This window comes from Lepisma saccharinum, chromosome 2 (assembly GCF_977018435.1).
Source record: "Lepisma saccharinum chromosome 2, izLepSacc3.1, whole genome shotgun sequence".
Classification (NCBI taxonomy): Eukaryota; Metazoa; Arthropoda; class Insecta; order Zygentoma; family Lepismatidae; genus Lepisma; species Lepisma saccharinum.
The window spans coordinates 52517224-52544194 of NC_139230.1; the positions used below are offsets into that span (position 1 = coordinate 52517224).

The window sequence follows — 26971 nt, forward strand, 5'->3', positions numbered from 1 at the left end:
TGTTCCACATCAACTGGGCATGGTGATAATCATCATCACTGATTCCAGATCCTCTGATTTTGCTGTAAAACTCTTCTTGTGGTGGCAGGGAACACTCATCAAATTTAGAAAAATCTGTAACATAGTCATATGGATATACACCCTTCCGCCTAATTAATTTCAGGTCCTGATTTGGAAACGAAGCACGTGTGATTTTGAATTGATCATCAAATAATTGAGTGGCCAGTGTAGCCAGGCTAGCAGATAAAAATCTGTAAGAATCAAGAAATCTTATGTGAATAGGAACACCATCAACTTTAATTATCTTGCTAATAGATATATATTTCTCATCATTTTCAGCTAAAATATTTAAATTCTGCTTGTCAAACCCCTCGTACCTGATTAAATGATGATAATCATAATTGGATGCTCCATGGCAAAATATGGGGACAAATTTTGGTCTCTTGATCTGAATATTGCAGCTATTACACAGGGCCATTAAGAATTTACCATCTGTATGAGAATGGTGATGTACCTTGATATTTGTATCTGAAAATTCACAATCACATACCGGGCATTTTTCTGTATTGTTGAAATCCTCAATCTGTTTCTCTGTTAAAGGCAACATAGGTTTTGATTTTAATAAGATGTTAGATGCTATGTCACGGCACACATTTTCTATTCTATGTGCAAATATTTTGATGGCATTTGGTCCCTTGTATGAATATTCTTTAATAACAACACCATCCCGTATAACCATAAAACAAAAGCTGGAAGGTTCATGTTGCTGGTATGGTGTAATTGAAGATTCTTCGGGATCTGGATTGCAGAATGCAAGAGATTTGAGGTTTGATTCAGAATCCCAGACAATATATACTGGGTGTTCCAACGAGGCTTCATACTTTTTGAATTTGCAATTTTCACTTGGCATTGGCATCACCATATGAACAGGTTTATGGTTCCCACAGTATTTCAGATGCTCAATTAACTTGTTTTTTGCAATTTCTGCACTCTCTTCCCGAACCCCCTTAACCATTTTCCTGCCATCAAATTCAGTTAAGCATCTTCTGCACAACTTAAATATTTTTTTATATTTGTCTAGTTGTGTTCTCACTAAAGCTTCAAGATTATGTATCAGAGTATAATGATATGTGCTATCTCCTTCAATTAAGAGCAGATCAATCGGAATTGCAGCTTCATCATCAAGTGTACTGATTCTGAGAGGTGCTATCGGGCAATTGCCAGTGGAACAAATAAATACATTAATAGATAATTGTTTGCCATTGATGTGCCTGGCCTTTTTTTCAAATTTATCAATATTCTGAACTGACATTGGATATTCTAAACCCTCCATTACATCGTCAAAATCATGTTCATGTTGTTTGTAATAAGTTATTCTCTCAGGATGCCTTGAAACTGGATACAGAGCAGCTAAAATACACCACAAAAAGCATTTCTGGTCGGTATTTTCAATATTGACCACGGCTCTTTTGTTTTTGATATTGGCAGGTAATGGCAGATATGTAGAACCTTGTAATGGGTTGAATTCAGAAATATTAACATATAACTTGTGTGATGAACCGCATAGGCTCCATCCTGACTCTTTTGCCGCAAATTCAGAGTGTTTCATATTCAATTGATCTATCAACCTGCTTATTATTTTGTCCGAATTTGTATTTGAATAAACCGGTACAGTTTCTGTTATGTGGGGCTGTGTAAATTTTGTGCTATTTGGCTTCTTATATTGAGTATACAATTTGAGGGACAGCTTATAAGAGCCATTTTGTGCATTTAGAATTGCCTGTATATCAGGTTTTTTACTGTTCAAAAAATTCTCAATGCCACATCTTGGCTCTGATACAAACCGGTGATCTCTTAATTGGCCGTTAAAACTGCTACGGATGGGTTCATAGCGTGGCTGCTTTGCTGCTCTGGCATTAAGAGGTGCTTCGTGCTTTCTTTTCAGACCAGATGTGGATGGTTGTACAGAGCAAGTATCTTTATGTTTATATGTGAAATATTCCATGTTATATTCTCTATGGCATTTGTGGCAAGTTATTGTGGGAGTTCTGTATTTATCTGGGTTACAAATCTTTTGGTGCTTGGCCCAATTGGAGCTGGATATATTTTTATTGCACTGATTGCAATATTTTTGATTCGGCATTTTTGTTGTTGTTTATTATATACAATTTCTTGGGATTCAATTCAAAACTTTATGCTGGATAAAAATATCAGTTGGGTTCAGCTGTGTGATTTGTATGTGTATATGTATGTATGTGTATATACACTTAATATTTTTGGTTTTGGTATTTATATAAAATTTCCTGGGATTCAAATCTAATCTCTATGGATTAATATTAATAATATTAATCTTATGACAGGTTGTAAAGCCAATAGCCCACAAGTGGAAAATCATTCACACTGACCCAGCGCAAATGCCTGCACGAACATGCATATCTTGAATGGCAATAACCTTGTTATGTATAACAGGCTGGGACAAATATAAGCTTGACTCTAAATATGAGTGGATTACAACAAATATCAGATTTTATATTGTTCAATATGAATTTAAACCAGTAAGTATGAGAAGCACTGTATCAACACATCTGTTCTCCTCAGTCAGTCTCACAATACTAAATGATGCAATACTCGGGAATTTCTGTAAATACTGGCGCTGAGGGCAAGGCAAAAATCAATACTACCGTCTCGGGAATTCCACACACTGACACAGAGAAGAAACATGCAAACACGAAGCAATTCTAGAGGTAGGCTCTGCATATTGCATTGTTTTAATATTAGATAAGCAAATTGAATAGTATCCAATTAAACTTAAACCTGAAGTAAATATGTATAGGTAGGTATGGATACAAGTTTATAGACAAACTGATGCAATTTTTGTAAATCTGCTTGAGGGGGGGTTTGATATTTTCCGAATTATAAAATTCTTGGGTTAGGCAGGTACTACACTTGAACAAAAAACTTATATGGACATGTTGAGCAAGTTTTAAGTATAGCAAATCTGCTGGAGGGGGGTTCGTACTTTCTGAAAAATTCCCGAGGGCATTTTTTACAAAAATCTTGAATTATAAGAGCTCCATACTTGAGCAAAAAGCTCATATGGGCATGTTGAGCAAGTTTTAAGTGTAGCAAATCTGCTTGAGGGGGGCTCGTACTTTCTCGGGTTTATCCCACCACAAATACCACTACTGATGTAGCTTTTGTAAGTGTAGGCAAATCAATCTGAGGGGGCTCATACTTTCCCGGGAAATTCCCGAGGGCATTTTTACAAAAATCTTGGATTAGACAGAGTACCACACTTGAGCAATAACCTCATATGCACATCTTGAGCAAGTTTTAAGTGTAGCCAAACTGCCTGAGGGGGGCTCATACTTTCTCGGGTTTATAATATGGCCTTTTACACTACTCTCATCGATGACAGGAAGTTTACGCCTGCAAATGTACATCCAATGAATACATTGGCAACAATCTTTGAGTGAATAGTATGAAGTAAATAATAGTGAATAAGGCCAAAATAATGTTAAGAGGCAGAACGTTTTGTAATAATGAATAACATAGAGACGTTAGAAACATGTATAAAAGGACAACTGAACGACTAACAATCAAGAACCTATTAGAGATGTCTCCATTTTTTAATGAAACATTGCTTGATTTGCACATAAAACTTTGGATTTTAGATTCATTGGCATCCATGGAGGGGCTTATTTTAAGAAGGGTGAGAGTCTTTCAAGAGGTCCGAATTATTTGCAAGAGAAGCGAAGTATTGTGTATATTGACTAGATTTTTTTCTTTTTGCATGTAGGGTCAGTTACATAACCCTTTTCTGGAATGAAATCTATTGGATAGTTTGATGGTTAAAACCACGCAATCGCGGATTTTTGGGTTTGTTTTACGGCAGGGTTTTTCTCAACTGTCCTTTCTCGCAACACACAAGCTCTCACATTTGAGACCATAGTCATTATAATCATCTGTTTGTGTGTGCTTTTAACATGGAGAATTGACCCACCCCTGTTTTATCGTAGTTGGTATTAAGTACAGATTCGTATTTTATTATAGGGATGGAATGTTAAATTTTCAGACGCTTTAGTGTTTCGCTTTGGAAAGAAGCTTATTCCCGTATAAAATGGCTGACGAAATTGCCTAAATGCTAATGAATCCAATGTGATTTTGACATTCATCAATCAACTACTTACACATACAACTTGAATTAAGATTTTCCAAAACATAGGTTTTCCACAGCGCCAAAGGAAAAATCAGCCCAATACTCTAGATTCAAAAAGTGAGAGTTATTCGAAATGCAAGATACTTCTAGTCCACGTAAAAAGCCTGCTCTTAAAGCTACGCTGGATGCCATGTTGATTAAAATAAAAGCGAGTTGCCTATGAACTGCTCTGAGTTATTACCTCCAAGTGACTCTCAAAGCCCCTTCGCTTTACTGTATATTGTCCTTGTGTATTACATAGCCTGTATATGTAGATGTAGACTATCATTGTGTAAACGTAGTATACATCACAGCATCCAGCTTCAATAGAAGTTTATTCTACATCGTCACCAAATCATCTATACGATAAAATACTCGATTATGGTGAGATGTAAGTACAGTCATGGAAAAAAGTTCTTCCCCATAAGGCTTTAATAGGAGCAAGTAATGCAGGAGGGTAGGCAACACATATTGCACCCTTCGATGATCGGGTGACTTTGCCTGTCTTAACACCGAGAAATGTGTTCCACGATTAGGTCAACATGACAGGAAAGCAAAGAGGGTCACGTGACTATTGGTTACGTGGAGTGTTGTGCTTCTCCACGTCCCCAGTTCTTGATCCACATTGCAGAAAAAGTAGAGCTGCATGCAATATATGAAAATAGGTTGTTTTCAACAAACACACTTAATTATGATTTTCCCAATTGTAAATCTATCAGACGTGTCTCCCGATTTAGTCGGGACAGTCTTTTACTTTGAATTCCTGTTTGTCATAGGCGTAACTTGACGGGAGCAGAAAGGGCATTTGTAACCCCCCCCAAATCAGGTTTCTTAAAGCTGCTAAAACAGGAATTAAATACTATGATTTGACGCGTCCAAAAAAAGTATTATATTGAAAGATTTTTCCCAAATACGTAGATAGCAATTTAATACTTTGAAAGTGTCTCAGATTTGTTTATTGTCACAACTTAGTGTGGCACAGGTCTACTACAAAAGTGGAATTTCGTAACAGAAATATGAACCCACTCCTTTTATTTCGTAGCCGATTTCATCTTGAAACTGAAATTAAGAATATTAGTTAACAATGTCATTGGTAAACAATAAAAAATGTGTTAGACCCAATTCTTTAATACCTTATCATAATCTTTATCGCAAGTTTAAATTTTGTTGTAAGTCCACTGTATGCAAAAAAAAAAAGGTAAAGTTCTCACCTGTGCTTGGCGCTACGCCATGAAGGCGTATAGGGGGTGTGGGGGTAACGCCCCACACTTTCTTGATTCGTTCGTGAGTGCGGGTGATGTGATCAGCATCACGCCGCCCCACACTTTCTTGATTCGTTCGTGAGTGGGGGTGATGTGATCAGCGTCACGCCCCTGACCGCCTTTACCCCCAGGGTTTCCCCCAGGTACCCATGTCATTCGACGCTGGGTGGGCGCTGGGGCCGCTTCCAACGTTAGAAAAGTTCCCGGGCTTGAACCGGCCGGGAATCGAACCCGGGGCCTATAGCATGGTAGTCAGATGCGTTACCGACTGAGTCACCGGCACAGATAGACTAATCTGAAGTGCATACAGTGTAAAGTGGGATCCGAACCACTATGTGCGATCACCTGGTATCGTAACCCAGACCCTTTGATTACAAGGCCTTACCACTACGCCATCAGTGAGGCGCACACAATCTTTGTATTTCGACCTTTTTAAACCTATATGTATCATATAAGAGGTTGTTTAACGTTGCTATGCCTCTATGGATTATATTTAGCCAGTATTCGAGCACATAGCGTCAGGTTTCATAAAATATAAGCTTATCTTCAATGTTTATGGTTTCCTGTCTGCAGTAGAAAAACTGGCAGGTTCCCATAGCTTTTCTTTCAATAGTCTTCCAATGGTTGCATATTCACTCACTCAAATTTGATTCATTCGTTTCGAACACAATCCCCGATGGCGCAGTGGGATCGTGGGCGCCTTGTAATTAAGGGATCTCGGGTTCGATACTCGGTGGAGGAACATAGTGGTTCGGATCCCCCTTTAAAATATAGGTCCATTCATATAGGCCTAACAGGACATAAAGTGGACTTAAGACACCAAATCAAGCAACCAACACAATCCCGTTATTGTTCAAATTATCGAATCCAGAACCTTCGTCGCGAATAACATAAGCAGGAAGACAACGTGAAATAACCGAACAGAAACAGAACCTAAAACCTACATCGGATAGATTGAATTAAGTCGACGATACAGCACGGGTTCTGAAATGAAAAAGAATACGAAAGTTGAAGGACCTCTATACGCACGCACTTTTCCTCCACTCAATGGAGAAGATATCCTTCTAGCTGAGAAGCCTTTACGTACTAGTGCCCTGAGGGAACTTCAAGGCCACGACGATAAAGTGTTCTACGTGCAATGACGGGACCAAAACATACGTCAGATAGCTGTTCCTCCTTATTTCGTACGCCATTGATAACAGGAACACGTGACCTCGTCTTTGGTAGAGCAGACGCCTGCTTGCTTGCCACCACCCTTTGGTTCAGTGACCTTCGCCCGTAGTCAGCAATAGCGAATGACTCACCAGATACTTGTTGTCTGTGAGGCTACACGAGAATAGATATTTCGTTAGTGGCTGTAAGTATTGTTTCATCTGGAGTTATATCAGTTAACATTTCAATAGTTTCCTAATGGTTACGTTAGTAATAAACATGTAAATTAGTTCTCGAGAGTGAACGTTTTATCTATTTGAACGGGGGATTTTTATACAGCCTGCATGTATTATTTTTTCCTGAAACAAGAAGAAATTCGAAGACGCAAAAAGAGTTGTATAAGAGTAGTTAACAAAAGGAAAAAAGAAGAAAACAAAAATGTAAATCCTGAAATAAATTATGGTAGAGATCGAATAACATTTTGTCATGGGGCCTCCTCGATGGCGTAGTGATAACGTCGTCGCCTTGTAATCAGTGGATCTCGGGTTTGATACACGGTGGATGCACATAGTGGTTAGTATCCCACTTTAAACTGAAGGTCGAGTCCAGATTAGCATATCTGTGAACCAAACCAAAACTAAAAGAAATTGTCACAGTGTAAGAAAATTTCATGTTCAACCAGATACGAAACACAAGGGAATAATATATTGCAGGTTGGAGTTCACATCTGTAGCATCTAACCAGCACAATTATGAATCGCAACATATCGTATCAGATCCATTTTTATTATACATGTATGATAATATAAGAGAAGTAGAGGAAAGAGAAAACCAAGCGAAACACGGACGCCTTCTCCAGAATTTCAAATCTCGTTACATAAGGTTCTGGGTTGGAGTCCCGAACATGCATCACTTTCTTGTTCTTGCCCTTTTATCTGCTTCATTTCATCATAATTCATCGTTATGGTTCACCTGCAGGGGAAGAATAATGACAATAATTGCCAATACAAAGCCAATGACAAACAGAACAACTCGATTACGGAGGTGCCAAGAAGATACGAGACTTGATAGTGTCACCGTCTCTCGGTTTGTCGAATTGAAAATTGCTCTCCCGTTCTCGGTCTCGATTAGTTAAATAAAGAAATCGAAAATGTATGTGAATGAATATACATGTATTTTATATATTCCGGTTTTGTAGGAGATTTCGTGAGAGATGAAATAAGTACTCTTCCATCGTATTTATTAGGGCCTCCCCGATGGCGCAGTGGTAGCGTCGTCGCCTTGTAATCAAGGGGTCCCGTGTTCGATACCTGGTGGAGGCACAAGTGGTTCGGATCCCACTTGAAACTGTAGGTCCAGTCCCGATTAGCCTTACTGTGAATAAAGTGGACTTAAAAAACACCAACTCAACAACCATCGTATTTATTTTTATAATTTTTATTTCCTGTTCGATGATCGCGACGATAAGGACGAGTGACCATTACATGAAATGGATGACGAAATAGTCAAACACCCCCGACAAGGACGGTACTCAAACCCAGAAACTTTGGCGACGATATCGAATGTCAATCACTTAATGAGCTTGACCACCGAACCTGCTTAATGTTGTTTCTGTCAGGTAATTCGTAATAATATCCCACAATCACTATCATTTGCTTCATAATTTATCTTATTGTTGTGATTAACCTGAATTCAAAGAATTAGTTGAAAGGCAAAAATGCAAGATTGAATGTCTCTGATGTTACTTCGTGCCGAATAATATGACGTGGTATTATGATATGAATGTATTAATCATATAATATGCCTATTCATTCCATTGATTGATCCCAATTGAGCACACAAAATATGGTATAATGTCCACTCCATGGAGGAGTGGTTAGCACAGCGCGCTACGATGCCATGGGTTCCTGGTTAGAATCTCGACTTGGGCGTGGGTGTCCTTGGTAAGTGTCCCTTCATCAATTTCATCATAGCATCACTCATCTTCATCGTCGCTATTTGCCAAAAGTGAAAGAATAGCAAATCTAAATAACAAACATCCAATCAAATCGGACATCTCTACCGATTTAATTCTATACGGTACCGAATTCCCACTTTATTACTGCATCTTAAGTCATTTTACAGCATCTCAATTGTTTTCCGATTCGAAAACATTTGGAATGTTGTTTTGTGCAGTTGATTGTGCATTGTTTCGTTGTTTGGATTGTTTAATTAACGTCGCATTAATTAGTTTTAGACCAATCGTGACGGGGGAAGCAAGAGCACAAAGGAAGCGAAAAAGACAAGGAAGAGACCACGGCTTTCTTTAAAGATAGCATCCCGTGAATACAACTCAAGTGACTGCAGAATATTATGAATAAAATTTATTTCGCTTTTTCCTTTTATTTCTGTTTCAGTTATTTTACTTCGCTTTTCTTCTACCACTCGCGTTAATCGTCTCGGTGAGGAAGAATTATAAACTCGTGAAATGGACGATGGTACAAAAAAATATATGCCTCTCCCACGGTTCGAAACTGTCAGTACAAAATATTGTCTTATTTTTAAAATTTACGGGCAAATATGGTTTGTCACGTAGCAATTTTCGCTTATCTCTTTCTCAAGGGGTTCCATTGCCTCTCTGATGTCGTAGTGGTAACGTCTTCGCCATGTAATGAAAGGCTTCCGAATTCAATACCAAATAGAGAGGCATTTGGTTCGGATCCCATTTTAATCTGTAGGTCCAGTGCATGAATTGGACTTAAACAATTAACGTGTGGCATGTGGTCTGTGATGAGAACAATCATTTCAGCGAACCTTCTTGACAATGATTCTAATATCACTTGAAAGAATAGTATTTCCTTACGAGTAGCTCTTGTCAAGAAACCAGTTCCTGAAATTTTCTTCTGGAGGCATCGTAGCACCCAGCTGTTTGTTGTGGCTGGGGCACGAGTCATGTGACTCATGCTATCAAAGCTCAATCCTTACCGAGAACTCAGAATCACCAGGCAAACTTAAGCGAATATTTTGTTATTTGGGTTGCATAAACAACAGGCTTTAAGACGTTACGAAATTCTACGTCCCGTGGCCCAGGTATTTTTTTCTAAGACTGTACACCACATTTAAACTTATAATCATCATTAGTTGGAAATTTAACACAAAACTATTGCCAATTCAACACACTTACCCGGTAATTGCTATGTTGCAGGCCAACGAGGTTCTGGCGGTATAATCCAGTGTGGGATTTGTTGTGTTCTGCCCATGTGAGTTTGTTATTGTCATTTCATCAATTCATCTTATCACCATTCATCCTCATCTTCGTTATTAGCCAAAAGTGGCCGAAAAGCGAAGTCACATTCTTTTGTTGCCTACTACTCTTTGTTTTGTTAATAAACTATTATAGTATGTGTTTTCGAGAACCGATCAATGCTTGACCTACACATTTTATATTAGAAGTTTGTGAAGCGTTCACCCTGAAAAAAAAAGAACAACAACAACAAATTGCAGATGGGGGTGGGGTGCATGTATATAATGTGATATACATCCCTTCTGGATATCTGGATCAAAAACACCAAAGCGCGCCGCCTACAAGCGACAGCAAAGGGTTGTCAAAAACACACAGGACGAAGCGATCTACAGGGCAGATGTACGATAGGACATGTATTTTGACATAGATTCAGTGAAAACAAACTGAACACGTTATACGGTTTGCTTTCTGTTTATTTCCTGCAGTAACTATGATATTAGTACTTTGTAAAATTACTACTCCATGCATAAAATGCAGATAAATAACTTCCGTAGTGCGACTAGAAAATTTAAATAAGGAGCGATAAAGATACACTCTTTTCATAATTGATCCTTGAAAAAAATGTTATTGGGGTGTGTTTGTGTGTACGTGAATAAAAGTCGCCACGCCACGTACGGTTATACCAGGCTTATCGGTTGATCTATAAGTCGAAACTGACCGTCAGTAGCGCAGGAACGACGGAGGGAGGTGCTTACAGTACCCCCTACATACGTGTATTCAAGTTGTACCCCCTCAAGCAATTGGCAGACGCAAAGTGCTGCTATTGAAAGAAGTTATTTTGAATAGCTCATAACAAAGGTTTATATTTATTTCAAACATTATCCTACTTTTCAAAATAATTTAAAAGAAACATATTCTACTACATGGAAAATGGTTTCTACAAAAGTTGTTTATTTTTGTAAAAGGAATAAAAATATTAAACAAAAATATTAGGTTTCCATTTAAGAAATGCGAGTGACCTTCAAATGACCTTCAAAATGGACGCATACTGAAACATACATAATGACATTCTCTTTCCCCCCCTTAAAAAGTTAATTGCATTTAATTTGAAACATTTTTTTCCAAAACGCTTCATTTGTAAGATATTTCGAGTTATCTTAAATGGTCCACCCTGTATGAATGGGAGAGGTGGGTAGCAATAGATACTTAGAAAAAGAAAGATCTTTCATATAACATTCTGACATTCTTCACAACACATTTATTGCATATGCAGAAACATCAAGCAAAAATATACGACTTAAAATTAATTACATGTGGAGGTCGAATTTGTGCCCCCCACCCCCACCAATGAAAAACGTTCCTGTGGTGCTGTTAAACGTGTGTGAATGATTGAAGCCAGAAATAACGGCTTGTTAGGCCAGGCAGGATTAAGCGTGTTTGATTTTTGCTGTCATGCCTGGAATTACGACAAGCCAGAAGTGACTGGCGCATACTAAGCACACTTCTTTCGCAGTCTACTCGTTTTTGTTTTTTTGTGTGCAGGATGATTCTATATGTTCTTGTCAGATACATGCACAGTAACGCTTATCGAGACTGGACCTACAGTTTAATGTGGGATCCGAACCACTTGTTCCTCCACCAGGTATCGAAGCTGGGACCCCTTGATTACATTACCACTACGCCATCGAGGAGGCCTAAGGTAATCGTCAGTAATGTATGTGTGTGTGTGTGTGTGTGTTTATATATACAGGGTGTTTCTAAAGGTCGTTTACAACGCTTGGGAGGTGATTCCTCACACGAAAACAAGCAAAAAGTCTAAGTTCCATTTTTACGACTGAGGCTTCGTTTCCGAGATAGGAGCCTCGCAAAAGGTGACAAAGTGAACGTCACACCTGACTGGGACGAATAATATACCAGATAGAGAGGCGGTTCCAAGGGAATCATAAAGGAATCGTATGTGCTCAGTCCGGAAGTCACTATGAAAAGTTCACTGCACGCATGCGCAATGGAGTCCTCAAAGGAATTGGGGATTTCCAGCAAGAACAATGCATGGAAAAGGTATGTAACGCAGCAAGAAGGACCGTGACAATGAGAAATGCGTTAAAGACAACACATCCCGACCTCAAACATGAAAACATGAGCACCGAACACAAAATCCGAAAAGTTGAGCACGGTTGCATACCCCAGTTACACGCGAGGAATGAACGAATCATGTCATGTGGCATACGAGAGACACATTACTCCACCAGGAGGAGGGAAAGAAAAACACAATATCAGATGATTGCGACAACGTGTATTTTTACACGCGACAACTACGTAATATCCCCCCCCACACACACACAACAAACAACAAATGCTACAATGTCTTATGCACAGACAGTGTGTGTCACTGTACACCAACTGAAGATGTCACTTTCACCACACAAAGGGGGTGGGAGCAATACCAAAAGTGTTCGCACGCGATCATTGTGACATAAGAGAGACCAGTGTTGGAAGCGCTGCACAGGCAAGTCTGGCTCTCGTAGTCTACGTTTGACCTTCATCACTGCTGTTCCCGCGAGAGGAGCTCGAAGGGTTGGTTCACAATTGGTCTGTGGTGTTCGTACGGTGATACGGCCAATTTGTGTAGTGTGCCAGTGTTAAACAAAAACAATACTTTGCAGTTCCAGCTCCCTATTACACAGATGGCTGCGTATACGACCCAGCAGCTAGCAGACATGCATCTCATGTATGGGGAGGCACGTGGTAATAGCCGTGAGGCAAGGCGTCTTGATGGAGAACGCTTTCCACATAGACGTTTACCGTCTCACACCTTCTTTCAGGTAGTGGGCAGTCGACTGCGTGAAACAGGGTCAGTGTTACCACCGCGGCAAGAAGTTGGAAGACCCCGAAGTGTACGTACACATCAGTTTGCAGAAGATATGTTAACAGCGGTCGCAGAACATCCTGGCACCAGTACGCGAGTGCTCGCTCGGGCACGAAACACGTCTCATGTGTATGTTTGGCGAGTGTTGTCAGAGGAAGGAATGCACCCTTTTAAACTGCAGAAAGTACAAGAACTGTTACCTCGTGACTTTCGCTCTCGTATGGAGTTTTGCCAATGGTTGTTGCATCAGCTGGACACAAACCCTCACTTCGAGGCAAACGTATTGTGGACAGATGAAGCCATTTTCACCAGGATGGATGTCTTCGATAGTAGAAACAGTCATGTCTGGGACTTTGACAACCCACATGCACTTTTTGTGGCCCATCACCAGCACAGGTTTTCAGTGAAAGTGTGGTGCGGGATAGTACATGATCATTTAATTGGACCATACATTCTCCCTGTTCGCCTGAATGGTCGCACGTATCATGCATTTCTTAGTGAGGTTCTGCCTGAACTGTTGGAGACCGTACCTTTGGCACTGCGGCAAGAAATGTGGTACCAACACGATGGTGCACCAGCTCATTTCGATTGTAATGTACGACATTTCCTGCATGACGTGTTTCGCAATAGGTTCATTGGTAGGGATGAGCCTGTGCCTTGGCCACCGAGGTCGCCAGATCTCAACCCTCTCGATTTTTTCTTCTGGGGAGAAATGAAAACCCTCGTATAGGACACACCTGTCACATCAGCTGAGGACCTCGTTGCTCGCATCAACGTCGCCGCCGCGACGGTAGCAGATACACCTGGCTTGTTTGCTCGTACTCGACAATCCTTGATTCGTCGCTGTCATATCTGCGTAGAAGTAAACGGCAGACATTTTGAAAACCGTCTGTGATTATTGCCCTCGGCAAATACCAGTGAGAACACTCTTGGTATTGCCCCCCCCCCTCTTTGTGTGGTGAAAGTGACATCTTCAGTTGGTGTACAGTGACACGGACTGTCTGTGCGTAAGATATTGTAGCATTTGTTGTTTGTTGTGTGTGTGGGGGGGGGGGATATTACGTAGTTGTCGCGTGTAAAAATACACGTTGTCGCAATCATCTGATATTGTGTTTTTCTTTCCCTCCTCCTGGTGGAGTAATGTGTCTCTCGTATGCCACATGACATGATTCGTTCATTCCTCGCGTGTAACTGGGGTATGCAACCGTGCTCAACTTTTCGGATTTTGTGTTCGGTGCTCATGTTTTCATGTTTGAGGTCGGGATGTGTTGTCTTTAACGCATTTCTCATTGTCACGGTCCTTCTTGCTGCGTTACATACCTTTTCCATGCATTGTTCTTGCTGGAAATCCCCAATTCCTTTGAGGACTGCATTGCGCATGCGTGCAGTGAACTTTTCATAGTGACTTCCGGACTGAGCACATACGATTCCTTTATGATTCCCTTGGAACCGCCTCTCTATCTGTTATAGTATTCGTCCCAGTCAGGTGTGACGTTTACTTTGTCACCTTTTGCAAGGCTCCTATCTCGGAAACGAAGCCTCAGTCGTAAAAATGGAACTTAGACTTTTTGCTTGTTTTCGTGTGAGGAATCACCTCCCAAGCGTTGTAAACGACCTTTAGAAACACCCTGTATATATATATATATATATATATATATATATATATATATATATATACACACACACACACACACACTCAAACACCTTCGAGATCATATCACGAGCATAAGGTCTTGAGAAAACATATATTTCAGATTAGTGTTCTATTTTTATTAGAGTATTGTTTTGGACAATAATTGAAAGGTTACCCGGTGGAGGCACATAGAGGTTCGAATCCCACTTTAAACTGTAGGTCCAGTCCCTATTAGTCTTACTGTGTATAAAGTGAACTAAAAACACCAACTCAATCAATAATTGAAAGCTAAGGTCAATCGTCTGTGTAAAATACTTTAAAATTTAAAAGGATTCCTTAAACTAACATTATTATTTTCCATTTTTCAGTGAATTCCATTCCCGCCATGCCAGACGAGAATCCCACAACGAATAATGAACTGTAACTCGGAATTTTCGATCTTCTGATTGAAATACAGAAATTGGCTGAGAGGTAAGTTTCGTTTCTTGTAACGAATCTAAGATTCAACGGTTTACACGTGATTATAAACGTGATTATGGACGAAAGTTGGACAAAACAGGTATGCTGACTATTTTCAAATTTCAAGAAATGTCAAAATTCCGTAAATTTATTACCTTCGCAAACCTACACCTTTTGCTATTATGTGCTACATTTCAAATTTTCACATTAAAAAAAAATCGGAGAAAAACACTGTTTTGTGGAATAAGTGTTTTCTCCCCGTTTCGTCCAACTGATATAACGGAGATGTTAATTAATGGTAAAAAATATACGCACAGAAAACCCATTTAGTTAAAAGCAAAATAACCATAAAATTGCTGTAATTACAACTTAAGTCTGCAGGTAAACAACTGAATATACATATGATTTAGTGGCTGAATGTTGAAAACCTGTGATAGCAATTGTAAAAATAAAAGAGAAAGAACAATTATTTTTTAAAATAACAGGATTATGTTCAATAAAATAAATGAGAGGTTGGACAAAATGACAAAGTGAGTGACGTTAATCAAGAAGCGAAACTCGGAGAGCAAATTAATATTTTCAATGAATTGGGATTATCCTACGTATAGGATCTTGATATTAAGCACGCACACGGAGTTCTACAAGTGAAGTGGTGCAGTATCTGTCGATATATCGAGAGTTTCTGAGGTGCGTCCACTCTAACCCTGGTACCGTTTCAGTAATAAAAGACGTAAATCACAATTGTCGCAGTCTCAGTATTAGCTACCGCTGATTGGAGGTCGCTAAATAAAGACTTCTCGAATCTTCCTTTCTGCTTTTTTTCTTCTAAAGATACAAAGAAGGTCTGGTAGATTGATGTTATCAAGTTTGGAGGCTGCAGCGTAGCGAAGAGCAGACCTCTTAATCTCGTTGTGTGGTGCTTTCAAGGGTCGAGCTTATTTTTTCTGCCCAGTCGAAGAAAGAGGGCCGCCGTGTGTGCTGGCAAGGAGGATTTAACATGTCTTCTGGTCACATATACTGAGTTTACACGTTGTAACTCATACGATATACAAATTGGATTACAGTTACAATTTTGAGTGGGGTTAATCTTGTAGAATAAAAAGTGATCCATGTTTGCTTGCTCTTTGATGATAGTGATAAATGTTGCAATTAGTTGAATTTAATTGAAAATGGAAAATTTTGTACAATTTTTATTTTTTCTTATCTGTAGTGAAATGTATTTCTTTTGGGTTCTTACCACATTGCTGCAACACGGTTATTGATATCTATATCCCCACATTGTGTACGTATCCAGAGAGGCTTCCCCGATGGCGTTGTGGTAACCCGTTGTATGGTAATCAAGAGGACCTGGGTTCAATCCTCAGTGGAGGTATATTACACAAATATGTAATTCAAATCGGATTTTTATGTAAAACAAATCGAATTCCAGTATCGATTACCCTATCTATGCATGAAATGAACTTTAAACATTTGTTTTGAGAAACTGTTGCCCTTTTCAAATTCATCTCTGAAATAGATAGGTTTAGAGTGAAAATTAAGATGAGATTACGCAACATTTCTTGAAGTTAGCATACCTCAGTCTTGATAGTAAAATGCTACTCAAGAAACCGTTACAGCGGAGAGTTACTTTTTTTTAATTCAGTTACATTTTGAGTAACTGTAATGGTAATGCTGTTAATTTTTAAGTGTTGAATAAAAGTTCATATCGACGTTGTGAATTAAATCTTCATGAGACCTTTAGTGGAAAGAAAGTAACTGAGCTGCTACTTTTCAAAATATTATACCATGGAAATACTATGATTATACGTATATTTTACACCTAAGTAACTATTACTATAGATCGACCAAAAGGAAAAAAAAAACCTGCCGTCAAAAGCGTTCCCTTCCCTGCCATTCTCGGGGCTTCGGTGCATTGTTGCCAGGTCAGACTTGAAAAAATCGGGAGATTGTTTCTTGGGTAAACCAGAAGATCTGCGAAAAAAATAATCTAATAGTAGCGGATGAATAACGTTCTCGAGGAGAGAGGCATGGGCGTGCGCAATGAGGGGCAATTGCCCCCTAATCTTGGACGTCCGCAGATTTTTTCCAGGGAGAGGCAAGCAAGGTATTTTTCCAGGGGTAAACGAGGCATATTACCCCGTAATAGTGCACGTCGAAAAACACCACTTGAGTTTGAAATTATCACGTTCCTGCATCCCCATTCTAATAATTGATGAAAATTACAGTGACTGAAATCAACTTATATGTCTGAAATAATATATACTTTTAGGTTAACATTTATTTTCTGGGAAGGGGAGCGAGTGGCGGCCGTCGTACTTGCCCGTAGAGGCACAAAAGCGATGTAAAATAACCAGAATAGAAATAATTTTGGTTTGGGATAAGATACAATCATCTAAAAATAGTAATGTAATAATAGTAATAATAATATTTATTATTATTATGTCCTAGCACAATTGAGTAGCGTTTGGCATAATTTCACACTTCAAACAGCACTTTTCGTGGCTGAGTGGAGTTCCACGTGCTCCAAGTAAGATGAGCAGGAAACGCGTTTTTAGCAGGCCCTTCGTGGTTCCATAGCAACGGTGTATTAAGGAAATCTACCTGGCAATCAATAGGTCTGGCAACACTGACGGCTTCTCCCGCTACCACCCCCACACCCGCGAGCGCGGTGCGGTTCTGCGCAAGTATTTTTCCCTGTGGTTCCACAATAGTCCTTTTGCCAACATTTCAAATACTTTATCATTTATAAGCCGACCTTCCTGACAGAGTGGATATCAGAGCGCGCAATACGGCAGGTGTCCCGGGCTCGAATCCCGGGCTGAGCATAGGTGTTCTTTGCGAGTGTCCCTTTATCAATTTCGTCATATCGTCACTTATCCTCATCGTCGCTATTAGTCAAAGATGTGAGAAATGCGACGAAAAATAACAAAAAATAAATCATACATATTTTTTATAAAGAATTTATTTCTGTGTTCATCTGAATTTCCTACTTTACACTTAAGCGCAAATGAAATAGTTTCTGTAATTTTAAAAATAAATATTTGCTTTTCCTTATCGGCTTCTCTCTTTTGTAAAGAGATGCCTCTGTGAGTGATACACTCTTTCTGTCTATTGCGATCCGACCTCCGTGGCAGAGTGGTGAGCACAGCGCGCTACGACACCACGGGTCCTGTGTTCGAATCCCGGCCAGAGCATGGGTATATTTTTTGAGTGTTCCTCCATGAATTTCATCATATCATCACGCATCCTCATCTTCGCGATTAGCCAAAATTGGCAGAAAAGTGAAGTAAAATCAATGAATCTGTCGATTGTGAGGCAAGAGAAACGTTTATATTGGAGAATTTGAACAATGATGCTGAGTGACGCGTGCGCGTCGAATCAGAACACGCGTGCTTCCCTCTCTCTGACTGACTGTCGCCAGCCCAACGTCATTAGAGATTACGTCACTGAACAGAAATATGTTTACTGCGGGCTCGGAATCTGAACTTCCTTCATCTTCCACTTCCCTGACCATGGCTGAGTAGCTAGCTCTCAAGTGGCTGCCGTAAGTGCCCGCATGTGGCCATCGATCACGGGAAGTTTGAAGTCCCCCGATAGGCCCTGCCGGCTGCTCCCAAAATAAGGCACCTTATTCTGGTGGCTACTTATGTAGGTATGCTCTGCCGCGCGGCGTTTCTGAGATTATGTCTGCCGAAGCTATGTCTGCTGTGGCACCTGCGGAATATCAGGTGCGTAATATGGTACTGTATAAGGGGAAAGTATAATGGGCCAAACCCATCCAATTGGTTTAGTAAACATTTTGCACAAATTATGAAATCAAACAAATAACATTTCAAAATTGGTCAAAACACTACATTGGTACAAAAGTTTTTGAAAAGTATATTAATATCACACACTCAGACACACACACAGGTAGGTGTTTTAACACTAGAACCGCCGACAGGTTTTGAAATACCCCACCCGACCTACGTAGCGGAGTGTTAACACAGCGTGCTATGACACCAGGGGTCATATGTTGTTCTCGTGAGTGTCCCTTCATTCCTTTCATCATATCATCTCATCGTCGCGATTAGCCAAATATGGAAGAAAAGAGACGCTAATAACACATTAAATCATTGACCTATTCCAGTTTTCTTTCCTTTTTCTCCTCTAAAGTTCTAAATAGGTCCCCGTGAGATTTTGTGACTTTTATTTTTAAGAATAAAATAGTAGATATTTACAAAAAATTCAAATATTAATTCACATATGTTACCGAGCTAATTGACGATTATTCTGCAACCGGCGATGGGTAGTTTTTACCAATATCTTTAATATTTACATGTTTTTCTCCCTTCATAATCACAATCATTGTTTTGTTACAACCAGCTGTGTGAAGGCAAACAAAATTTCCTGATTTTTCCATGTTTTCCAGCCCAAGAACCAAAATTTTCCAGACCAAATCATATGGGCAATTAGTGTACTTGAGCATATCTGGAAGAAGCTCACTATATTTTAGCTAAACCTTTCACAATTAGAATCCCACTTAACAAAATTTTAGAATATCAACTTCACATGTAAAGGTATAAATGTGAAGAGAAACTGACTGTTAGGTAGAAGGAAATAGTTTCTATGTAATACTTGAAATGCATTGTCTAATGGTTATCAAAGAATTAATATTTCTATAAATTCATTGATTACAGTACAAAAAATCCATAAAGTTGTAATACATTAAACACCCCCTTTAAAAAAATAATTGAAACAAGGAACCAACAGCCACTTATTGTATATGATTTCTACATGATTAGGAGTTCAAAACATGACCCCTTTTTCTAAATTATGTATTAAACAATTTCTCTAGTAACTACCAACAATACTCAGTATACTTTTAATTTGTCCTCAACCAACTTAAAATGTCTTGCAATCTTATTTCTTTTGTTCAAATATGTACTTTTACCGAACAAAAACGTTGATTTCTCCAGAAAAAGTAAATTCGATAACTTTTACAGGTTTTTCAGACTAGTAAACAACCTATTTAAGAAGGTATATGTTATATCTTTATATGTAACTTATTCGCTGTAAATTGCGTGATGATGTGCATAATTCACATATGGAGAATATACAATTTCCATGTAATCTAAACAAATTTTAACAAATATTTAGTGCATCAATTATAAAATATATATAGAGTGTGTATATTTCAATATTAGTGGATAATAATAATAACAATTTTAACAAAAATCTATTTAAAACCATTAAAAAACATACGGGTCATTTTTGACCGAGCGGCAGAGTATGGAAACTCCAGCGGTTCTAAATAGAATCCTAGCTCTAGCAAAGTTAAGTGTAAAAATAATATTGTCATGGTTATTATTATTGATGTATATGAAGGCAATATTTACATCCAAAATGTTCAGAAATAAATTTTTATTGGTTATAATTTAGAAGTGTTTATCAATAAAAAAATATTAACATTTAAATTATAACTTGGGCTGCTGACGTTGAACCCCATCAATTACTTAGGACTATATATATACTGCTGAACAAAAAAAAAACAACTTACAACTTAATATTTGATATCTGAATTGCAATTACTTATGAATTACGCTCTCAGTTAAGTATTGAACAATTGAACATTCATTATTGAACATTTTCCATAGTTTTTTCCGTTTATTTATATATTTATTTACTCGTATTTACTTATTTGGAACACCTAGGAGACTCAAAATTAATTTCATGCAATTTTGTTTTAATTTATTGATTTTCAATTCCTGTTGATGTTATTTTGTTTAATGCCTAGAGAGGCATGAATTTTGGTTCATAGTAATCATAGTGACAGATATTATTGACATTGTCATTGCTGGTGTTTTTCTTGCAAGTGTATTGTAAGTTTGCTAGCTTGAAAATGAGACGTGAAGAGGTAGTAAAAGCAGTAGCTCTACGTGATGATGGTCGTAGTGTGCGCTATATTGCTAGGATGCTAAATATAGCACGAAGTACTATCCATGAAGCTCTCAGACGATATGATACAACTGGTTCCTATGGTAGAAGACCGGGTTCTGGTCGGAAACGATGCACAACAGCAAGGGAAGATCGTTTCATGCGTATCATAGTCTTAAGAGACCGTTGTACGACTTCAAATATTGTGGCACGGCGTTTGAGAAATGTTCATAGAGCTGTGGTTTCTTCACGAACAGTTCGTAGAAGACTGAATGAAAGTGGTTTATCATCTCGGAGGCCGGCTACAGGTCCCAGGTTGTTAGCACGTCACCGGAAGTGAAGACTGGAATTTGCTACACAACACTTACATTGGAATGTGGAGCAGTGGGAAAAGGTTTGATTCTCCGATGAGTCAATATTCAACCTACGTTCATCAGACGGGCGTGAACATGTGTATAGAAGACCTAATGAGCGTGGTGTCATGGTCTGAAGAGGTATTTCTTTACAAGGGCGTACAGAGTTGGTTCTTGTAGAGAATGGGGCAATAACAGCTCGCAGGTATATTGCAGAATGTTTGGCAGATCATGTAGTACCATATGCACCATTCATAGGCCCAGATTTTGTTTTTATGCATGAAAATGCGCGTCCTCACATTGCGAATATTGTCACGGAGTACCTAAACGAAGTTGGGATTACGCGATTAGAATGGCCACCACAAAGTCCGGACCTAAATCCGATGGAGCACGTCTGGGATCAACTGAAACGACATATCAGAAACCGCGCAATAGTTCCAGAAACAATTGAAGAGCTAAGACGTGCTATTCAAGAAGAATGGGAGCAATTGGACCAAGAAGTGATTGCCAACCTTATTCGAAGTATGGCACGGCGGTAATAAGCTGTAATTGATGGCAGGGGAGGTAACACCCGCTACTAGACAGCTTATATACCCCACCAGTACCAGTTAACAATATTAAATAATATATTTCTCAGATTTTTTTCTAATTTTTTTGGTAGTTTTCTGTAACTTTCGTTTATGTTCTAATTAACAATAAATTTTAATTTGCTTTCTGTTGAATATATTCAGATTTTCTTATTTCCAATACTTTCTGCAATATTTAGTTAGCCTTCGAATCAGAATTTATGTGTTATCACAAAAAATGCAAGTGTCCGTTTTTTTTTGTCCAGCAGTGTGTGTATATATAATATGCACACACACACACACACACACTCACACTCAACCATGGTCTATACTGTACATGAACTGTACTGTACTTCATGAAGTATGCTTATTTGTATTTAGTTCATTCATTGATTTGGTATATTTTACTTCGCCTTTCTGTCACCTTTGCCTAATCGCGAAGATGAGAATGAGTTATGATATAATGCAATTAATGAAAGGACAGTCGCAAAGAACTTACATGTGATAACCACCCCGCATATGCATTTTGAGTAGGACAGGTTAGGCTAGGCGTGGTCATACAGGAACTCGTTTTCGTAGATCCTCATCGAAGACCTATGCTGCCCATCACATCATTTAAGCATCCTCTGTAAGCATCCCACTTACTACCCAGACTTGTCATCGATTTCCAAGTCACTTTTCTTATATTTTTTGGTTGGTCGTAAAGACAAGAGTTAATGTTGACTGGTATAATTGAGGAAGGGGCAGGGTCAAAGAAACATGCTAGTACTCGAACTCGGTTCCTTCGGTCACATTATGTAATTTATGTGTCTTATAATATTACATTCCAAGAAACTACGTCAGGAAAACTTTACGCTTAAAGCATGGACAGTTCTAGTTCGTCCTCATGGATCCGAAAATCATTTGTAACTTGTCCTGCTCAGGAAGATACGGATCTAAAGAAGAGATCAAACGTTTCGTGGGAAAAGAATTAATGGATTTCTGCGGAAACCGATTGTCAACGCAATCTCCTGCTCAAAGGGAAGGCGAATCCCTTTCCTTCTTTTTCCTTGTCGTGGTGGTAACACGGTTTCAACGAGGTTAAATTCGCGAACTCTTAAGGGAGTTGCTGGATTCAGGCGTGACCATTGTTGTTTACTCAGGTGGTTCTTGATTTCACTCCTTCAGATTTTGAAACTTTTCTCTGAATTATAATCTATTTTTATTAGGGTATTCAAGAATTACACAATTCAATGAAAGAACAATCAGTTCACATGAAATATTCCTTAGAATTCACTGTAAGTAAAAATTGGAGGGTGAATTAAAGCCACCTCTGTCGCGATGAGACTTTCCATCTCGTCCTGGGTTAGATTGATTGATTGATTTGGTGTTTTAAGTCCACTTTATGCACAGTAAGGTTAATCGGGACTGGACCTACGGTTTAAAGTGGGATCCGAACCACTATGTGCGTCCACCGGGTATCGAACCCGGGACCCCTTGACTACAAGGCGACGACGCTACCACTGCGCCGTCGAGGAGCCCGTCCCGGGTTCGAGTCACGGCTTGAACTTGGGTATTTTTTGTTTCTATTTTCGTTATTTTGCCTCTTTTTCTGATGTATCTCTTGGGATTCATCATATCGTTGAGGTTGAGTGATTGACTGAGTACATGTCTATCAGATAAATAAAATAAAATAATAAAAACAAATCTATGCTGGCCAAGGCTCGAACCCGGGACTTCTGGCTTACTAGCACGTTATGATGACCAATCCACCAAGGCGGTGATCGGTGGTTGTTCTTTAAGGATGCCCTTTCAACATGTCATCATGGTCGTCGCGATTGGCCAAAAGTAGGAGTAAAATGTCCAGAAATGAAGAAAATACAATTCTGTCATTTGCATTTACATTGTACTGGAGATAAATTTCCTCTGTATGGCAAATAAATAAATAAATAAATAACTTTGTTGCATTTGAGAGTAAAAATTGTCTACTCTTTTTCTAAATACATATTTGTTGATCGGGAATAGCATTAAACGTCAGTCTACTCGGAGAATCAAACCTGAGCCTGAGACCTAATCACTTCCATGGACGCGCACGTTGAGTGTTGTATAGCGATATCGCCTCCAAATGTTCGGGTTTGAATTCCGGTTGTGGAATGTGTATTTCATTGTGTGTGACCGTTAATTTATTTCATCTTATTCGTTCTCATGGTTACGATTAATATGAAGTTAGAAAAGTACGAAAGAGAAATCCTTCCCTTGACTTTCCTGGACACACTATTTTCAGAAGAAAAGAGAATATATGAAATATGACAAAATACGGAGGTTAATTTTATTTGTATTATGGGTTCTTGGAAGTTGATGTTTATTTCTAATTTTTTTACCAAGTGTTTTCTAGACTGCTCTAGATTGTAAGGAATAGTAGCAGTTTATTTACATCTCAGTTACGGTGGTACAGTCACGTTCAAAAATAAAATCGCATGAAATTTAGCAAAGACCAGCGTCTCCCAAAATTAAGTAAGTTCTAGTTCTGCAACAAGAAATAGCTGCAAAAAACTGGATCAGCCAATCAGAGTGGCGTTTGAGAATAACAATCTTCTTCACAGTTGATAACGCCGCTATTGTTTAAAGATTGTTTCAGTACAATACTAATATTTAATGAAGGGGGAACCCCCGAAGAAAGCCCGCCTCCTCCTACCTACTTCCATAGGGCTGGGGTGGATTTGGGAAGAAGGAGTTGAGGGGAGGGCGAGCATGCAGGAAATGGGAATCACGGGACAGATTGGAGGACATCAACAAACAAAACATTTTGGCAGAATGTGCGGGGAAAGTACCTTTAATTACGGCACAAATCGTGGATGGGGATAGGCAATGGGGAAGGCGAAAATACGAGGACCTGTGCGGAGCGAGTGACAGGACGAGTTTGGCATGGTTCAGGCTAGGGGGGTGGGCACAATTCAAGCGCGTGAGAGAGGACGGGAGTGCAGAATGTCCAATGTGTGGGGAAGACGGGACGAAATTCCACATTCTCCTCCAGTGCAAAGAAACAGCAGAGGCTAGACGGAAATACATAAGGGATATGAACGAATCAAACATGGAGGGGCTAATGAAGGCCATTACCAGGACGGAAATGGCTGGAAGGGACGAAACTGAAATAAAAGACCTGGACAAACATTACGTCTGGACAAAAAGAGCGAATAAGTTGAGGGACGGGAGTGAATGTGCCTGAGAACGGTGTGCAGAAAGCTTCTTTTGACAATATAATAACTAGTGCTATAAGTGTAAAATTATGAGAAAAATGAAACAGATTTATAGATTGTAGTGAGAGAAGAACCCACAATTAGTAGGAAAGGTAAAGTTGAACATGTGAGGGCATAAGGAGGGGTTATGGGTGGAAAAAAAAGGAGGAGGAAAAAGACAACTTATTCGATGTATGGAAATGTGTGTATAGCCACAAAGGCTGAAATAAACCTATATTCTATTCTATTCTACTTTCAGGGGTAGGCGCTTATGTCCTGGTGCCTTTAAAAATAAACTAGGACGTCAGTTTCATTGAATGGCGTTCCCTCGTTTATTTTGCTTGTGTAAACTTTGCTTCAAACTAATTTAATTACAATAGTAATACAATAATAGTAGAACATGATTTTTTACCAAGCTTGTTCTGGTTTCCAGGACAGCTTCGGTTTATAATTTTATTATTATTAGTTGGGTGGTGCAAGAGTAATATGGAAAAGAAAAGATAAATAGGTTGGTGAGGAAGTATTAATTACGATGTAATGAATTTGAATTTTGAGTTTATAGATTTAAAGCTGAATCTGTTTAATTAGATTTGATTATGATGCGACTATTTGTCTACAAATTTCGTGATAAGACGAGTAATTAGGATTCCTTGTATTTATTGTTATCGTTATGTTGTGGAATCAGAGGTTCGAGATGGAATGTTTGATGTAGTGTGGGTCGGTCATCAGAAAGCGTGGATAAAAGTTTATGTCGTCGCTTTTATTGCGCCGCTGTTTTTCTAGCTTAATTTCAGGAGACGCCATATTTCATGCGACATTTTCTTGAATGGAACTGTGCGTCATTGTGTCAGTATAAAACAAGATGTTTGAAGCTACAAATCAGAAATTTGCTATACGTTATGTAAATTCCATGTAAGTGAAGTGCAAGATTTAATGAGAGAGGTTCAAGGCACTTTCTACACCCCTCCTCCAACTCTTGTATCTGTCAGTCTTGCAGTTGTATCCTGTGTCAACACTTCAAAGTGTCAATTTTCCTGCTTGAGTATTTCGTTTCTTTGCACACACTCGCTGCACTCAGTAATATACAATTCGTTCCTATCTTTCGCATATTTGGAAAAAATGCAATTCCGGTTATAGCTACTGTTCGATCAAGTTTGTCCTCCATTCTTCTCCTATTTTAAATTGGCACTACTGATATAAGTTAACAGTCCACGTAGTTACAAGTACTATTCAATTGTGAACTCGGTGTCTAAGAGAGTGTAATCATAGGCTGATGTCCTCGACTTCTGAGCTTCTGGATTCAAATCCTATCCAGGGCATTGTAATTCCATTGTATTTCTTTTTTCATGTAATTAATTTAGTCATTATTTGCTCTCCATCACGATTAACTAAAAGCGGGGAAAGAGCGACATTAAATAAACAAAATACAATATAAGAAACAAAATACAGTACCAGACAATTGCTACGATTGATGTGACAATACACTACAAAGTCCTACTAAAGCAACTGGTGACATCGTCAGTGTGCAGCGGACGCAACATGTCTAACATACCTTACTTGAGTGAGCAAGCCAGAGGTAACGTCTGACAAGTTCTCTTTGAGCGAAAACATTCATATAAAATATTTTCGTTGCATCCGGTGTCAACACTTCAAGTGTCAATTTTCCTGCTTGAGTATTTCGTTTCTTTGCATACAATTGCTGCACTCAGTAATATACAATTCTTTTCTATCCGTCTGATATTAGGGGGAAAAGTGCAATTCCTATTGTACTGTTCGATCAAGTTTGTCCATTCTTTTCCTGCAATCGGAATTGCGTTCTTAGTGAATGTGAAAATTTTTCAAAACTTTTTTTTTACCATGTGTAGAAATGAGTGTGTGAATATTGCGCTGCATATACTATGTGACATAGTACTGCATTCCATTTCGTTGATCTCGTACCTAATTTTCGTAAAACGAACAGTCGGAGTAAGATATTCCTACAGTTCATGAAGAGAAAAAAGACGCTCAATTTGCATCACTATAATACATCATTAAAAAAATAATTATATTGAAATATTAATACATACGATACATATGCACAATTATGTAGTGGGAAAGCTAATTACGACTGTCTATGATGCAGGACCACA

At 38.8% G+C, this 26971-nt stretch overlaps 1 protein-coding gene across 2 annotated transcripts in view; it reads left to right on the forward strand.

Moving 5' to 3' along the window:
• The window catches only part of LOC145984032 (cadherin-like and PC-esterase domain-containing protein 1), a 516258-nt gene that overhangs the window by 176200 nt on the left and 313087 nt on the right, over positions 1-26971 (forward strand). For both annotated transcript variants that reach the window (XM_083117366.1, XM_083117365.1), the window contains one exon: positions 14702-14804. The gene's annotated coding sequence lies outside the window, so the exon portion shown is untranslated. The remainder of the gene's footprint in view (positions 1-14701; positions 14805-26971) is intronic.